The sequence below is a fragment of the Rhinoraja longicauda genome, chromosome 4 (genome assembly GCF_053455715.1).
Source record: "Rhinoraja longicauda isolate Sanriku21f chromosome 4, sRhiLon1.1, whole genome shotgun sequence".
In the NCBI taxonomy this organism is placed as follows: Eukaryota; Metazoa; Chordata; class Chondrichthyes; order Rajiformes; family Arhynchobatidae; genus Rhinoraja; species Rhinoraja longicauda.
The window spans coordinates 62,127,842-62,147,048 of NC_135956.1; positions in this window are offsets into that span (position 1 = coordinate 62,127,842).

The following is a 19,207-nucleotide window of genomic DNA, read 5'->3' on the forward strand; positions in this document are numbered from 1 at the left end:
CTAAATGATTTTTCACATTCCCATTCATATCCGAAAACAGTTTTTACCATCAAGTCAAGTTAAATTGAGGATATTGTCTTTTGCACAAATATGGTAAAGTACAGGTACAATGAAAATCTTGCTTGAAGCAGAATCACAGGCATATAGACTCAGAATTATAAATAAATTACACATCAATTCTCGAAGACAGTGTAAAGAAAATGATTGTGGAAAAAAATGACATCAGTAAAAAAAAGTAAACAATCAGAAAATAATTCTATGATATGGTGCAAGAGGTAGGATTCGAGTTGTGCAGATCAGTTAAAAAAACCTGATAGTTGTAGGAAAGTAACTGTTTCTGAACCTTGTGATGTGGGACTTCGGGCTTCTGTACCTCCTGATCAATGGGAGCAGTGAGAAGAGGACATGGCAGGTATTCTTGATGATAGATGCTGCCTTCTTGAGGCAGTGCTGCCTGTAGATGGTTTAATGGTGCTGTGCCCACCACCCTCTGTGGTCTCTAAGCTTGTACATTGGAATTGCCACAAAAGCCACATTGCAACCAGCCTGGATACCATTGAAGTTCTTCTGGTGTGATTAGAATGGTATGACACGTAGGAAAGCTGAAAAGTGCAAATAAAATGATGACTTCCACCAAGCTTCATTGGATTAGATTAGAAGGTCAACAGCAGAGAGGTCATGATGAAAATCAAATACAGGATTAAAATGGGAAGGTTACATTTATGGACAAGCGTTTGTCCAATGTGCACATTTAGTCTCACTGCCTATCGTATTAACTACATACTAGAAGCCTTGTTTTTAGCCTAAATAAACCTCAATGTTTGCCTCACCAATTCTTCTTTAAATATTTTCAAGAACATCTGGAGAGGAATGGCTGAAGGGAACGGAGACGGAACAACAGATGTGCACCGGCAAACTAGAGAATGACATTTTCAGACTTCCAAGCCTCTTGCAAGAAAAGGCTTAAGAAGTCACCAAGAGTTGTGTGTCGGTTCCAGCACAGCTGCCGGAAATCTCTTTTGATGTTCAAGGCAGACAGATAGTTAAAGGTATTGTTAACAAGAATAGGGTGGACCGGTTGGATCTAAACCTCTCCTGAGGGAGCCACTCACCCCTGCACCGGCGCCAGTCCCGGCCCTGGCCCCGGGCGGCAATCACAGTGGGCCACACTTCTTCCGCTCTCCTTCCCCTCTCATTGGCCACCACTCACGTGGGTCCCGCCCCCTGGTAGCCATCTTGTGCACCCCCTCATTGGCCGACACTCCCGACACTCGGGCAGGTCCCGCCCCCGATGGCCATCTTGGGCATGGCAAGTGGAAAAGGGATTTAAGGGATTTATTAAAGTTTAAAATGTCAAGAACTTTTAAAATATAACACCAATTTGAAGGAAACTTACCACTGAACACCCCAGGACCTCTCCTGCGGTCCCAGCAACCCTCCCCCAACTGACGACACTCCATCCCCCTTCAACCCCCCTTTTCCCCTCCTCCTCTCCTGCCCCCCCCTCCTCCCCTGCCCCCCCTCGCCCACTCTATCCCCCCTCAATATGTTTCCACGTAAACCCTGCAATGTCATAAATAGAACTTCTTCAGCAACTAAGGCAACATTTTAAACTAGCAACGTATCTGAGCCCACACCATTGTTGTGCAAAACCATAGCCCTACAGCAAGTGGCCAAAGAACTCTGCATGGTATTGCATTGAGAAATGTACAAAATTCTTTCATCTATTACTTCTGCCATTTGCCAGAAAGGACAAGCTTGAATTTGAGGCGGGCTTTGAAGGCATCAAGATTTTGATTTTATCCCAGCCAAAGTTGCCTTTCTCGTGTGCCAGCTATCTCCTTCTGCTTGAGTTACACACATAAGGCCCAGGGTCAGAACTGCCCAAAACCACACTGCCTGTGGGGCAGGTTTGTTCACCACACATCGGCCCAGCATCCAGATGATAATATCCTACTTCACAGCAACATGATTATTGGAACATAATCATTTCAGAAGGATTAAGGCACAAATTCTGTATAATTTCGTAACCATAGCAAATGCCTAGCACAATAGTCGTATTCTTTTCAAAGGCCATATTGATTTTATACAGCTCTCCTGGTTGTTCAAACAATAAAATCTGTCGTCAAAGTCCACAATGATTGAAGAGAATCTTGGAAAGGAGCCTGTTTGATGAACAGGAAATGTGACAGTTTAATATCTCCTTCAGAAATGCTTTCATTAATGTTACTTTTTCTTTGTGAATTACAGGCAAGAAATTAAATAAGAACACATTTTTTCTGAGGACTTACAACATTAGCAGTCAAGCAGAGTAACCTTGCTTTCCAAACATTGATCTGAATGCTGAATTAGCTTCACTTGCATTGGCACCGCTGATATTTGTTTGTTCTGAGTTATACATTCTAAAACAATCCAATTACTAGCAAATAGATTTTTAACAGTGAGCCAAACTCTCAATTTCATCTTGGTGCTATTCCCATTATTTGTTGCACACACTGCTAATGGAATGGAAAGTCTTATAAATGTCCAACAGGAGTATTGAGTTATTTCCTAGCATCATACATTAGGATATTGCCAAGGTTACAAGCTATAGCAAGATTTAACACTGCAACTATTATTTAAAAGATCGACAAACTTAAAATATATTGTCAGGAAACTGCTAAAGTCTACAATTAAAGAAAGAGTCACTAAAGGCACAAGAGGCCACAGATGTTGGAATCTTGAGCCAAAAACAAAGTGGTAAAGGAATTCATTGGATCAGACAGCATGTGTGGAGGGAATTGGCACATAATGTTATGAGTTGGGATCTCTCATGAGACTCAAGTCACCGAGTATCATTTACATTTTCATCTCAGGAGAGGTTGTAGTTTCCCTCCAGACTCTCAAAAATAAAAATCTAGGATAATAGTCTATTGCAAAAATGAGGGAAAGCTACACCAGCACTGTTAGATTTTTCATTTCAATTGGGAAGGTCAACCAAATTCATAACTGCTGTAAGTGGGCATATTAGGCATAGGACATTATTTTGTGAAAGAACTGCAAGTTATACATAGTGTCCTTGTCAATACTTACCCCTAAAATCTAAATTAATAATAATAATAATAATGCATTACATTTATATAGTGCTTTTCAAACACTCAAAGACGCTTTACAGGGATTTCTAGAACATAGAGAATTGAATAAATAGATAAATAAGTAAACGTACAGAAAAAGGAGACAGAAGGTGAGGTGACCTTCAGTGGTTGAAGGCAGTGCTGAACAGGTGAGACTTCAGTGATGTTTTGAATGTGATGAGTGAGGAGGAGTCTCTGACGGTTTGGGGTAGTGAGTTCCAGAGGGTGGGAGCAGCGATGGAGAAAGCCCTCTCCCCCCAGGATCTGAGTTTGGTCCGGATGGGGGGGGACAGGAGATTGGCAGCAGCAGAGCGGAGGGTGCAGGTGGGATTGTGCCTGTGGAGGAGGTCAGTCAGGTAGGATGGGGCCAGGTTATGGAGGGCTTTGTAGGTCATGAGGAGGATTTTGTACTGGATTCTCCGGGGGATGGGGAGCCAGTGGAGTTTGTAAAGGACGGGGGTGATATGGTCACGGATCGGGGAGTGGGTGAGTAGACGGGCAGCAGAGTTTTGAATGTATTGAAGTTTACTGATGATTTTTGAGGGTGAGGCTGTTGCAGTAGTCGAGACGGGAGGTGATGAAAGCGTGGATGAGGGTTTCTGCAGCTGTGGAGGAGAGGGATGGACGGAGACGGGCAATGTTTTTGAGGTGGAAGAAGGCTGTCTTTGTGATGTGTTTGATGTGTTTGTCGAAGGAGAGGGTTTGATCAAAGATGATTCCAAGATTCCGGATGTGAGGGGAGGTGGATACTGGGAGCCCATCAATATTGAGGATGAAGTTTTGGGGGGATTTGGTGAGCGTTTTTGGACCAATGATGATGATTTCAGATTTCAGATTTGTTGCAGTTGAGTTTGAGGAAATTTGATTGAAGCCAAGATTTTATTGCAGTGATGCAGTTTGTCAGTGTAGAGTGTGTGGTGGTGGAGATTGACTTGGTGGAGATGAGGAGCTGGATATCCATTCTATTGGTTGGATTGCCATTCTAATGGTTGGATTTCAAAATGTTTATTGCCAGGAAAGTGTCTGAGACGCCTCGTAGACAATAGACAATAGGTGCAGGAGTAGGCCATTCGGCCCTTCGAGCCAGCACCACCATTCAATGTGATCATGGCCGATCATTCTCAATCAGTACCCTGTTCCTACCATCTCCCCATACCCCCTGACTCCACTATCCTTAAGAGCTCTATCTAGCTCTCTCTTGAATGCATTCGGAGAATTGGCCTCCACTGCCTTCTGAGCAGAGAATTCCACAGATTTACAGCTCTCTGACTGAAAAAGTTTTTCCTCATCTCCGTTCTAAATGGCCTACCCCTTATTCTTAAACTGTGGCCCCTGGTTCTAGACTCAACCAACATTGGGAACATGTTTCCCGCCTCTAACGTGTCCAGCCCCTTAATAATCTTATATGTTTCAATAAGATCCCCTCTCATCCTTCTAAATTCCAGTGTATACAAGCCTAGTCGCTCCAGTCTTTCAACATATGACACCTGCCATTCCGGGAATTAACCTAGTAAACCTATGCTGTACGCCCTCAATAGCAAGAATATCCTTCCTCAAATTTGGAGACCAAAACTGCACACAGTACTCCAGGTGCGGTCTCACTAGGGCCCTTTACAACTGCAGAAGGACCTCGTTGCTCCTATACTCAATTCCTCTTGTTATCAAGGCCAACATTCCATTGGCTTTCTTCACTGCCTGCTGTACCTGCATGCTTCCTTTCAGTGACTGATGCACTAGGACACCCAGATCTCGTTGTACGTCCCCTTTTCCTAACTTGACACCATACAGATAATAATCTGCCTTCCTATTCTTACCACCAAAGTGGATAACCTCACACTTATCCACATTAAACTGTATCTGCCATGCATCTGCCCACTCACACAACCTGTCCAAGTCACCCTGCAACTTCATAGCTTCTTCCTCGCAGTTCACACTGCCACCCTAGTAAAGGCCACACTGCCACCAGCTTTGTATCATCTGCAAATTTGCTAATGGTACTTTTAATCCCTTCATCCAAGTCATTAATGTATATTGTAAATAGCTGCGGTCCCAGCACCGAACCTTGCGGTACCCCACTAGTCACTGCCTGCCATTCTGAAAGGGACCCATTTATCCCCACTCTTTGCCTTCTGTCTGCCAACCAATTTTCTATCCATGTCAGTACCCTACCCCCAATACCATGTGCTCTAATTTTGCCCACTAATCTCCTATGTGGGACCTTGTCGAAGGCTTTCTTAAAGTCAAGGTACACCGGCTCTCCCCTGTCAATTTTCCTAGTTACACCATCAAAAAAATCCAGAAGATTAGTCATGCAATTCCAGAAGATTAGTCAAGCAGATGCTATTGGTGATACATAAATACAAATTTTACATTTAATGAGAACACTGCAGGGTTTCCTAAACACCACCATTTGCATTTCCTTATGTCTCCCATTTACTGCTCTACTGTGAAATCTCTTCAAAGTATGCCCACTTTGAAGTTCTCTTCCTCTTTCCGATGAAAATTCTGTGAGACCCTCTCTCACTGCTCTCACCTATCACTTGCCAAGCTTTCTCCCACCTCCATATCCCTTTTCCAGCCACCCCCCCCCCCATTGCAATCAGTCTGAAGAAGGATCCTGACTCAAAATGTCACCTGTTTATTCCCTCAACAGATGCTGCCTGACCCGTTGAGTTCCTCCAACACATTATGCCTTGATAAACAATTGCTGAATGCGCTATAATGTTATCAAAAGGGAGATTGTCTTGAAATATCCAGAGGCAGAAGATTGTGAATGGAAAAGAAAACCAAAGAATAGACAAGAACAGCAGAACCCAACAATAATGAAAAGTTCTTGGAAGAGATTCTCTTAATCCTCCAAATTCTAGAGAATCAATGATGTTGAGTCAATTTTCAACCTGGAAAATTAGTATAAAATAAGTAATTTCTCCCCCTGGTTTACCAGCTGCAGAGAGACAGAATAATAAATCTTTAACAAACTAAGTCATGAATGGAATTTATAGAGCAGTCGATTCTTCCACATTGCACAGCTGACATTAGATGTTTTTATACTTACTGCAAATCATCCTTCTTTCTTCTCTTTCACATTGCATGCATACTTTTTGCTTTGAACATTTGTTTGCACAACTGCAGAACAATTATCAGAAGGCAGCTAAGAGAAATAGATTAGTCAAAGACACCCCCTCAGCTTTTCAATAACTCCCTCAAGTCTTGTCAGAGAAAATGGAACACAAGGAAGTAGGTTTTTTCCCCAAAACTAAAGCCACTATAAAGAAAATCTCTACAAAGATAGTCGAAAGAGGATATCCTGCCAGTACTTCTCCCAGGGCCAGTCTATGAACCAGAGAAAAGTTCAATGACCTCACAAAAAATGTGTGAATCATTCTTCACCTCCACCCATCACAATAATAGTTCGTAACACCCCAGACAAGGTGACCTCCTCACTCTGCCCTTTGCCATACACTTCAGCATGCAGTGGCTAGATGGCAAAATATGTAGCCATTGTATACTGAAGTATGTGATTATAGGCAGAATGGTGCTGAAACCTTGAACATGGAGTCAAAAGGCTGGAGTATCTCAGCGGGCGAGGCAGTATCTCTGGAGAAAAGGAATAGGTGACGTTTCGGGTCGGGACGCTGGTGATACCTCGTCTGGAGTGTTATGAGCTCATTACAAATATTATTTCTCTCTTCCAGTCCACACCACGCATTCCCACCACTTTCTTCTCAATGCTAGTCCAACTATACACAGAGCACTGGAATAGGCCCTTCAATAAATCATCAGAGACCCACACCATCCTGACCATTTCACCCCTGCCATCGGGAAGAAGGTACAGGAGCCTGAAAACTGTAACGTCCAGCTTCCCTACAGCTATCTGGCTATTAAACACCACAACCTCAAATAAGCTCTGAACTACAATAGACTATTATTATTATTATTATTTTTATTATTATTATTATTATTATTATTATTATTATTATTATTATTATTATTATTATTATTATTATTATTATTATTATTATTATTATTATTATTATTATTATTATTATTATTATTATTATTATTATTATTATTATTATTATAATACTATTATTATTTGTTTTTGAGCATGTGTGTATGTGTATGTGTATATATTTATATATATATATGTTATATATATAGATATGTATAAGAGTACATCTTGACCACATTGAAGGCTCTTTAGCACTTAAAGAAGGAAAGAAAAAGAAAGAAAAAAAGAAGAAAAGAAAATAAAAAAATAAAATATAAAAATATATTAAACAAATAAAATAAAATAATTCAGTGTGTATATATACACATACTCACAAGTACACACATATCTTTCTTTCTTTTAGTGCTAAAGAGCCTTCAATGTGGTCAAGATGTGCTCTTAAGTATTAATTTAATTGTTATTTAATGCAATCTGTCATCTTAGTACAAAAGAAAGATAAAACCAGCACTAGGAAATGCTGGCCAGAAATGCATTATCAGTTGATTCCCCCTTAAAATGCCTGTTGCTCGTTTATCATATTGTTCACAGTGTACTATGTTTACACATTCTGTTGTGCTGCAGCAAGCAAGAATTTCATTGTTCCATCTGGGACATATGACCACAAAACACTCTTGACTCTTGGCTCATGACTCACAATGTCTGCATTGAACATGATCTGTCTAGACATGATCCATATCTCTCCATCCCTGCTGTCCATGTACCTATCCAAAAGCTTTATAAATGACTATTGTATCTGTCTCCACTACCACACTGACAGCGTGTTCCAGGTAGCCACCACCCTTCGTGTAAATAAATTGTCCCGCACATCTCCTTTAAATGTTGCTCCTCCCACCTTAAAGCCTCCAGTCTTTGACATTTCAAACCCGGGATCGTGATGCTGCAAAAAAATTAAATGAAAAAAAACATGCTGGTTAACTCCTTGGCTGAGGCATTTAATGCGGCATTTAACAGCAGCATTTAACTGAGCTGTAGGTTCTTAAGGAACTACCAACATTCTACTGCTCCAGGGTAGAAAGTCCAGGTTTTACCAGTCCATATGTAAGTCCATGACATGCATCATGACATATGCTGCACATCTGCCATTCTACTGCATGTTGGACTGAATATTTAGTCCAGCTGTAACCTGAAGAAGGGTCTCGACCAGAAAACCCATTCTTTCTCTCCAGAGATGCTGCCTGTCCCGCTGAGTTACTCCAGCATTTTGTGTCTATCATTGGTTTAAATTAGCGTCTGCAGTTCCTTCTTACACACACCAGCTGCAACCTTCATGTTCTACACTGGGAAATATGCCTCTCCCATCTTTTGCGAACCAGACCTGATGTAGGAAAAGGAACTCCATTAATTTGAAAGGAATTTTTCAGATGTGGATTAAATGGGAAAAGGTAACAAGTTTAGTTTAAATTATTTCTTAGTGTTTAATCTCTTTTAATTAGCTATATTTTTATTTCAAGAGTCAAGAGAGAGTCAAGAATGTTTATTGGCATATGTTAAGAGAAGTCAGGAAAGAGAGTCAAGAGCATTTTATTGTGATATGTTCCATAACAGAACAATGAAATCCTTATTTGCAGCATCACAACAAATATGTAAAGATAGCACCCTGTAAACACTATATGAAACAACAAAAAAGTTCAATGTATAATAAAACAAAGAATAATAATGCAAAGCCAAAACAATGCCTCCAAGTCAATGTAGTTCGCACAATAGTTGAAGTTTGTAGTGTTTAATAGCCTGATAGTTGTTGGGAAGAAGCTAATCCTGAACCTGGACGTTGCAGTTTTCAGGTTCCTATTCCTCCTTCCCGATTGCAGGAGTGAAGTGAGAGTGCGGCCAGGGTGATGTGAATCTCTGATGATGTTGGCTGCCTTGGGCATTGTTCATAATTTTTTTGCAATCTTCTTTGTTCCTGGGCATTCGAGTTGCTGAACCAGGCTGTGATGCAACCAGTCAGTATGCTCTCGACTGTCCATCTGTAGAAGTTCAAGAAAGGATTCATCAACATCTGTCTATCTATAACATACCAAATCTCCTCAATCTTCTCAGGAAGTAGAGGCATTGATAGGCCTCTAACATTGGTGCTGATGGTCCTTGAAACGGAACAATGAAATTCTTTCTTGCAGCAGCGGAACTGGTATGTAAATTAGTAGATACCATAATAAACATCAAAAATAAGTCCAATAATTTTTTATTTAAATATAGTGCAAAAGCAAACACAAATCCCAAAGTTTCTAGTGCAAACAATACAACGCCTAGTTTGATACGATACGATATGATACGATAGAACTTTATTTATCCCTGGAGGGAAAATGATCTGCCAACAGTCATTAAAAACCCAAAATACATGAAACATGAAATTAAAGTGATGAGTGGAAAGGATTGGGGATGTGTAACAATTGGGAGGGGGGTAGGGGAGTCAGTCTACCCCACGACTGAAGAGGGAGGAGTTGTACAGTTTGATAGCCACAGGGAAGAAGGATCTCCTGTGGTGTTCTGTCCTGCATCTTGGTGGAACCAGTCTGTTGCTGAAGGTACTCCTCAGTTCGAAGTTTAGTTGGAGTTTGTAGTGTTATACATTCTAAATATTTTTTACTATTCTACATATTTAAAGTCACTTTCATAGTCTCTTAATCTTGTGTTTGGGGTTCAGTCATTGTAAAGGGCCTTGCCCTCCACCCTCTGCCACATCTCTAAGGCACTGAGCCACTGCTCTGTGGTGTGGAGCATCAATATAAACCCATGGTCTGATGTTTCATCTGTGTAGATTTACTTCCAGTTCATGAGGTTTTCCAGTTGTTCTCTAATGCCATGGGGCAATACTTAAGTAATTAACAATGCATGCCCAATCTCTCTCCCACTGTCAGAGTGAAAGAATATTTAATGTCCCTCCCTGACAAACAGTGTCACTGACCTATTTAATTTAGTAGTGTGTTACGGGGTCAAATCTTCAGTAGGCATACAGGGTAAATAATAATTGAGGTTGTAGTGACTTTCAGAGCTACTTTAGAACAAGGTCCTGCCCCAGGTGGATGGAAAGATCAACCACAGAGAGTCTAAAGAACTGTAGCCCCTCCTGCCTTACTACTCAAGTTGCTTCAATAAGGTTACTCTTGATCCAAATCACCTGCATACCACAGATTTACCCTCACCTCGTGTTCTTTGAGAGCTCTAACTCATTTGACACATTTGTTAAGCTTCCTAATCCATCTCATTCTCAAGCCATTGTAGAACAGAAAAGTAGGATTATCCCCAATATTCTAAAAAATTAAAAAATACACTAAAAATAAAATATTTTAATTCTAAAAATATTACTTACTTAATTGTCTACTCCATTTGCTTTTGATGTCATTCAATGAATGAATGTAAATGGAGAATGCAATTCAAATAATGCAATACATTTTAAGCAATAATCCATGGTTGGTGACAGCAATAGATCTATTAAAATTCAAAACAGGTTATTGAATAAATAGAGAACAGAAAATGGAGTGGTGATAATCATTTTATTCCCTGCTTTTAGCTGCATCATAATAAATCTTGTCATATAATGCATAGAAAGAAGACTGATTTTAGAGAAAATCGAAGAAAGCAAAGTGGTTCCTGTCTTGCCTTATCTTTTTGTTATGAATAGTCACAGGTCATGTTACAACAGCTACAGTATTTATTTTAATGATATGCCACTGTGGAAGATTTGGAGTGGAGAAAAGAGATAACTTTGTTTAAATACATGAAGTGCTAAAGAGCCTTCAATGTGGTCAAAATGTGCTCTTAAGTATTAATTTAACTGTTGTTTAATGCAATCTGTCATCTTAGTACAAAAGATGAAGCCAGCACTGGGAAATGCTGGCCAGAAATGCAATCAGTTGGTTACCCCTTAAAATGCCCATTGCTTGTTTATCATATTGTTTACAGTGTACTATGTTTATATATTCTGTTGTGCTGCAGCAAGTAAGAATTTCATTGTTCCATCTGGGACATATAATAATAATAATAATAATATATTTATTTTATATAGCGCCTTAACACATGCACAAAGCGCTTTACAAATACAATTAACATAGAAACAAACAGACAAACAGACAAACTATCCTGACGGAAAAGCGGCGAATAATCAACGCCAGCGTCCTCTCACGTCAGGGTCCAGCAGTAGACATTAAAGAACACAAGACACACAGATACAATTTTTTACACAAAACAGCCATCACAGTGATTGCTCTAGGCATACCCTCACTGTGATGGAAGGCAAAGTCTTATCTCCTCCTCGTTCTTCTCCCGTGGCGCCACGAGGTGATCGAGGCTCCCAACCCCTTGAAGCCCCCACCGGGCGATGGAAAGTCCCAGGGTCGAGCCGAGCAGGCCGATGAAAGTCCTGAGCCCCCACCGGGCGATGGAAAATGCCGCGGCCGAGCCACGCAGGGCGATGAGAGTCCTGAGCCCCCACCGGGCGATGTAAAGTGCTGCGGCCGGGCCACGCAGGGCGATGAAGGGCCTGCGGGCGGGTTGATCGTGCCTCGTGCTTCGGGGCGGTCGAAGCTGCTACGGCTGGAGCTCCCAAAAGCCGGTCGCCAGCCAGGGACCTGCGAACTCCCGATGTTGCGGTCTGCAGGGCCCACGGCCGAAACCTCCGAGATGGTAAGTCCAGGCCCTGCGACCGGAGTCTTCGAGGTCGATCCCAGCTGGAGGCCGCCGACTCCACGTTGTTAGGCCGTTGCGCGAACGGAGATACGACACGGTAAAAGTCGCATCTCCGTTGAGGAGGAGATTTAAAAAAGGTTTCCCCCAACCCCCCCATCACCCCCCTACAGACACAGAATTAAAAATAAAACAAAACGTACATTTAACATCAACAATGACAAAAAAACACCAAAAAAAACGGAGAGACTGCCGGTGAGCCGCAGCTGCAGAACACAGCCACGCCCCTGGTCAATAAAACACCCTTGACTCTTGACTAAAACGATTAGGTGGAATCAGCAGGCCAGGGACATTAACAGTGATCAACAGCCATTGACACTGATTTCACTTAAGGAAGCTGACAGTGTGAAGAAGCCGCAAAAATGCAGCTGGAGATATCATCCATAGATATGTGGTCAGGAATTTACCAACATTCAAACAATTTTTATTTTTGTTAATTTTTGGAGAACCTCTCAAACAAGGAAACACTGTGCTACACCTTAAATGGACACCTAAAAAAATCACCATATGCTGGAATAACTCAGCGAGTCCAGCAGCATCTTTGGAATACATGGATGGCTGACCTTTCGGGTCGGGATCTTCCTTTAGACCCAGGATCATGACCAGAAATGTTACCTTTCCATGCCATACAAAGGAGCAATTTGTATTGCTTACCTGGGTGAAGGGCGAGGTGTACAAGCCAATGAGTACAACAAGTAGTGGAATATTAGACAATAGACAATAGACAATAGGTGCAGGAGTAGGCCATTCAGCCCTTCGAGCCAGCACCGCCATTCAATGCGATCATGGCTGATCACTCTCAATCAGTACCCCGTTCCTGCCTTCTCCCCATACCCCCTCACTCCGCTATCTTTGGATTCCTTGGATATGTACAAGGAGAGAGGTTTTCTCTCCTTGATACAACATAGAGGGTGCTGGTGAGACCACACCTGAAGTTCTGCATACAGTTTTGATCTCCATATTTAACGTATTTTATATTTGTTTCAAGGCAATACAGAGATGGTTCACGAGATTGATTCTTGGGCTGAAGAGCTTGACTTATGAAATATGGTTGAAGACACAAGAGACTTCTAGAAGATAGAAGAATCTTCAGTAAAATACTGGAAGAAGTGGTTAAAGCAGCGACGGTGGAGGGAAATGAACGGACAACATTTTGGGAGCTGCCTACTGGCTCACGGAATAGAGGGAATATAGCTGGTGGAGAGAGGGAGGGGATGGAGTGAAGCAAAAACTGGCAAGTGTGGGTATAATTTGGTGAGGAAGGGTTGAATAGCAGATGATTGATGTGGGGTGAGATAGGTGCAGATAGTAACCAAGACTGGAGTTTATGTGGAGAAGACAAAGGGTGCAGATTGTGCAATTTGATGAGCAGCCTTGTTGTGAAATAAGGTTGAGCAGTTTAGGTCTACAGTCAATAGTGTAGAATTATGAGAGGTGATCTTATTGAAACAAATAAGATTTTCAGATGGATTAACAGTGGATGGTGAAAGTTTTTCTAAGTGGATGTATCTGAAAATTCACTGGAATTTAGAAGGATGAGAGGGGATCTTATAGAAACATATGAAATTATTAAGGGATTGGACACGCTAGATGCAGGAAACATGTTCCCAATTTTGGAGTCCAGACCAGGAGCCACAGTTTAAGAATAAGGAGTAGGCCATTTAGAACTGAGATGAGGAAAAACTTTTTCACACAGAGAGTTGTGAATTTGTGGGATTCTCTGCCTCAGAAGACAGTGGAGGCCGATTCACTGGATGCATTCAAAAGAGAGTTAGATAGCGCTCTTAGGGCAAGTGGAATTAAGGGGTATGGGGAGAAGGCAGAAACGGGGTACTGATTGTGGATGATCAGCCATGATCACATTGAATGGTGGTGCTGGCTTGAAGGGCCGAATGGCCTACTCCTGCACCTATTATCTATATATCTATGTGTCTATGTAAAGTCGAGGTTGAACATTTATGGCCAAGTTGAGGAGAAACTACTTCTCTGAAAAAGCTGAGAGACCTTGGAATTTCATACCATTGTGGAGGCTGAGTGATTGAATATATTTAAGATGGGAGTTGACAGAAATTTGTTTACAAAAAGTCCAGGGTTATAGGGATAGAGTGGGCAAGTGGTGTTGAGGGCAACATTGAATCATCCTTGCCCTTACAGAATGGAATAACGAGCTTGATGGGACATTTGGCCCAATTTTGCACTTGCTTCTAACGCTCTGTCGTAGACTTATACATTGTGGAGGAAAGTCCTCATGCTATGACAGAAGAAAAAGTCCTGACACAAATATACACACAAGTTAAATACTAGAAAATAGGAACAGGACTAAGTCGCCTGATCTTCCAGGATTGCTCCCTCTTTCAATATGATTAGGGTTAATTTGTTCTGTTGCAGTTCCACAATCATTCAATATATGAACTACCTCTTCTTTACTTATCCCCTGTGATCTAGTCCACACAACCTTCTCTGGTAGAAAATTCCAAAGATTCATCATCATTTGTGAGAAGAAATGCCCACACATCTTGGTTGTAAATGACTGTCCCTTTATCTTGTAATTAGGTTCCCTGGCTCAAAATCTTCCATTTGTTGTAATGAGGCTTTTAGCCTTGTCAAGATATGTCAGACCGAGGCCACTGGGCTACATCAACTGAAGCCTAATCGCTACTAAGGCCACACTATGCCTCATGTCCAGACTCCTGAGCCAGAATACAGTGGCATAGCTCAGTAAATGTGTGTGGGTCAGACCGCAGTCAGTGATCCCAGCACTGGGCCAAATCAATAAGCCCATTGAGTAATCGTTACAATTTTCTGTATTTCTACCAAAGTGTAGTCAAAAAAATAAATAGGGATCTGATAGAAACCCATCAGGCAAAATTAGCTTCACTATCAGAAGATTGTGAATGATATAAGAAATTCCATATTTGCCAGTAACTCTGTCTGCCATCAACCCTTCAGGATCTCTCAAGTTAATGAATGTAGTCACCACTGTGAGAGATATAACAACTCTGTCCTACTTCTCAACAAATGCCAAAGTAACCCTCTTCATCATTAACCCCAGAATGATTCCACAGGATAAAAAACAGGGATGTAATGCCGAGGCTAGGGATGTAATGCTGAGCACTCTTCATGCTGTATATAAATGATTTGGACGAGGGGATTGAAGACTTTGTGGCCAAGTTTGCGGATGATATAAAAATGGGTGGAAGGGAAGGTAGTGTAGAGAAAGCAGGGACTCTACGGAAGGACTTGGACTGGTTGGGGGAGTGGACAGAGAAGTGGCAGTTGGAATATAGTGTAGCAAAGTGTGGAGTCATGCATTTTTGTTGTAGGAATAAAGGCGTAGACTATTTTCTAAATGGGGTTAGAATTAAGATATGGGAGGTGCAAAGGGACTTTGGAATGCTGGTGCAGGATTCCTAAAAAGTCAAATCTGTTGTAAAGAAAGCAAACTCAATGCTAGCATTTATTTCAAGAGGGATTGTATACAAAAATAGGGATGTAATGTAATGTGGGGATGTGAGTGAGTGAGTGAGTGAGTGAGTGAGTGAGTGAGTGAGTGAGTGAGTGAGTGAGTGAGTGAGTGAGTGAGTGAGTGAGTGAGTGAGTGAGTGAGTGAGTGAGTGAGTGAGTGAGTGAGTGAGTGAGCGAGCTATGGGATGTGAATGTGAAACTAGGAGCATGTGAAGGGCTGGTAGAGATATAAATGCAAGGCAGGACACATGATACATGGTTGGCAGAGATTGCTATCAAGTGAGTAATAATAATAATAATAATAATAATAATAATAATAATAATATTCATTTATTGTCATTGCAACGAGTACAACAAAATTAAAAAATAGCCAATCCTGACGGTGCGTACAAACATATATGCAATAAATGCAAAAACAAATAAATACATAAATACAATTAAATACAATTATATTAAGTACAAGATTTTTTAACGGTGTTGCCTAGTGCAAAGGTAGTGTTCAGTTCTCGTATGGCCCTGGGGTAAAAACTGTTCTTAAGTCTGTTTGTTCGGGATTTGATCGACCTGAAACGTCGACCAGAGGGCAGATGAACAAACAGACGGTGGCCGGGGTGGGATGGATCTTTTATTATTTTGCCTGCTCTACTGAGGCAGCGTAGTCTGAACAGGTAGTCTGTCGCATCTACAGTTGAAAGTGTCATGAAGAGCTGTTCTGAGATGAGATGTGACACAATAGCTCTCAGACTTGACCATATAGATGTGAAGTCAGTAAATTGCTTGTTTCTCTTAATCCAAAATACTACTTGGATCAGGATAATTTCCTGTAAAAAGGAAAAGTTTAACAAAAGTCTGTATGGGTTTCTTACAAACCAAGGCTGGAGATATTATATTCTGGAATAGAGAAACAGCAGGGAAATGAATTGAATATTTTCCATTTGTCTTAATGGAAGAAGACACAGAAAATCTCCCCAAAATACTGGGCTACCAGTCTGGAATGAATAAGGGACTGAAATGTTGACTTCTACAGTTTAGGTAACTTACTCTCTCTGTCTATTCATTAAATGTCTATTTCTGCTGACACCCGTCCATCAGTGATATTGGCTCAGTTTTCTCTCCACATTTACACAGCCTAGCCTGCAGGGCATTATCAACAGCCAAGTATTTTGCAATTTTTTGCACTCCTTTCATTGTACTGTACTTTCAAACTGCATCTATTAACTGATCAAGCAGATGATTTCTACAACTTTTGGCCATGGCAAACCTTGTCCAGTCACAGATGATTTCTTTATCCTGACCACCCACTCCCCAAGTTCTCTCTTAACACAAGCACATTTTTGCTCTTTCACTTTTAATGAAATCTTCAATCTAAAACATTAACTCCATTTCTCACACCACACATGCTGTTTGACCCATCAAGTGTTTTTGGCATTTTATGTGGGTTTTTTCCACACATTTTGTTCCTATTTACACATAATCCATTGGTTGCATTGTTGCGAAGAATGCAACCTTTAAATTGATGGTGTGGAGTGCTTACAACTTTATACACCTTTGTTTAATATCAGTGCAGGAGGTATTCATCTTAACCCAGAGACAATATTCCTCTGTCAATTTTGTGTTGAATAATTCAAATTGCAATGAATCCCATTGATACTTGGCAGTTACACAGACAGGCAATAAATTCTGGCAACTGTTTGATTGTACAGAAGACACCATTTTCTTGTCTATCATTTACTTCCTATGTTGATGTGGAATAAAAATGCCAGAAGTAACCACAGTAAACATCAACAGGAGCTTATACATAATGTCAGACCTTACTTTGGCTCCAACCATCATTGTCAGACTGTGTGAATGTGTGTGTGAGTGTGTGTCAGTCAGTTTAGTTCATTGTCACGTGTACCGAGCGAGGTACAATGAAAAGCTTTTTGTTGCGTGCTAACCAGTTAGCAGAAAGACACTACATGATTACAATCGATCCATTTACTGTGTATAGATACATGATAAGGGAATAACATTTAGTGCAAGGTAAAGCCAGAAAAATCCGATTAAGGAAAGTCTGAGGGACATCAATGAGGTGGATAAGTAGTTCAGCACTGCTCTCTGTGTGGTGGGATGATTCAGTTGCCTGATAACAGCTGGGAAGAAACTGTCCCTGAATCTGGAGGTGTGCGTTTTCACACTTCTATACCCTTTGCCTGATGGGAGAGGGGAGGAGGGAGTGGCCAGGGTGCTACTCCACTTTGATTATGCTGCTGGCCTTGCCGAGGCACTGTGAGGTATAAATGGAATCAATGGAAGGGAGGTCAGTTTGTGTGATGGTTTGGGCTGCATCACAAGTCGTACTTGAAATGCTGTACATGAAAGGATGGGTTGTGTGTGTCTGCAACTTAGTATAGAACTCTAGGGTATAAGCAGAACTTGATCGATTGATCAAGGGAAATTTGCCTGCGGGAAATTTCTTCCTTATGTCTGCTGAATATAAAGAGCTGGATTTATTTTAACTATAGTAAACCCTCGTTATAAAGGACCATACCAGAGGGAGGGAGATGAAACAGATGACGGTTATTGCACAAAAGGACGGTTAATGTACAAAAGGACACAGGGCGCTGGAGTAACTCAACAGATCAGGTAGCATCTCTGGAGAACATGGGTAGGTGACGTCAGGACCCTTCTTCAGACTCATTCAGTCTGCTGAGTTACTCCAGAACTTTGTTTAGTTTCACATTAAAACTAGGTGCCAATGCCGCTGCACTGCACCAGCGAGCCCTTCTTCATCGGTTCACCTGGCTGTTTTTGCTGCTCATGTCGTAGCCCCTGGGAACAGTGCTTTCTTCAGGCTGCTACCAATGACAAAATGTACTCGATCACGGCGAGGCTCCCACCCCTCTCCCCTGCTGCCGATTCCAAGGTGGGGTATATCGGTGACCCCGGGGAGAAGGGCGAGGAGGCAGCAGTGGAGGGGTGGAGAGGCCGAGTGGACAGAGCTAAGGGAGAAGGAGGAGGTGGCGATGGTCGAGCGGACAAAGTAAAGGAAGAGGTGGTGGAAGATGCACCTTGTGTGCCAGGCCAGGGCCCTCGGAAGACTGTGTTCTAAACAGCCGGTAAGGCGGTGGGAGTCGAAGGAGGAGGATGGGGGGAGGAGGGCGGAGGAGGGGGTGGGGGTGGGGGAGGGGGGAGGGGGAGGGGGTGGGGGTGGGGGAGGAGGGGGTGGGAGTGGGGGGAGGAGGGGGTGGGGGAGGGGGATGAGGGGGTGGGGGAAGGGGGGCAGTGGGGGTGGGGGGAAGAGTGGGGGTGGGGGGGTGGGGGGGAGGGGGATAGTGGGGGGCAGGAGAGAGTGGGAGTGGGGAGGAGGGGAGAGTGGCGGTGGGGAGGAGGGGAGAATGGGGGTGGGGGAGGGGAGGGAGGTGGGGTGAGGGGAGGAGAGGGGTGAATAGGGGTGGGGAGGGGGGGAATGGGGGTGGGGGCAGGCAAGGGGCAAGTGGAAGTGGGGTAGGGGGGATGGAGTGGGTCAGTGGGGGGAGGAGGGGGGGATAAGGGGGATTGAGTAGGGGGGGTTGAGGGTGCTACACCAATACAGGAGAGGCTTTGGGTCCAGGGCTCACTCAATGACACCCTCTCCCCTTCCCTGTTCCCCCTCTACAAGGAATGGGCCCAACGGGTCCACATGGTCTAGTATATAACAAAAAATCTTGTTTGTTTGTTCCCCCTGTATTGTTCCCCCTGTATGTTTGTGCCTTATCTTTGTGCCCCATCACACAATAGCGGAACAATTTTAGGCCCGCCTTACTCATCATCGTCCTGGGGTCTTTAGTACCCAAGTTGCATTCAAATTGGTCTTACATTTTTAAAGTTATAGACATTTTAAAGTTTTAAAATTATCTTTCCAACTTTACCTAGCCATCATCAGCATTCAATGAAGGGGGGGGGGGGAGCACGA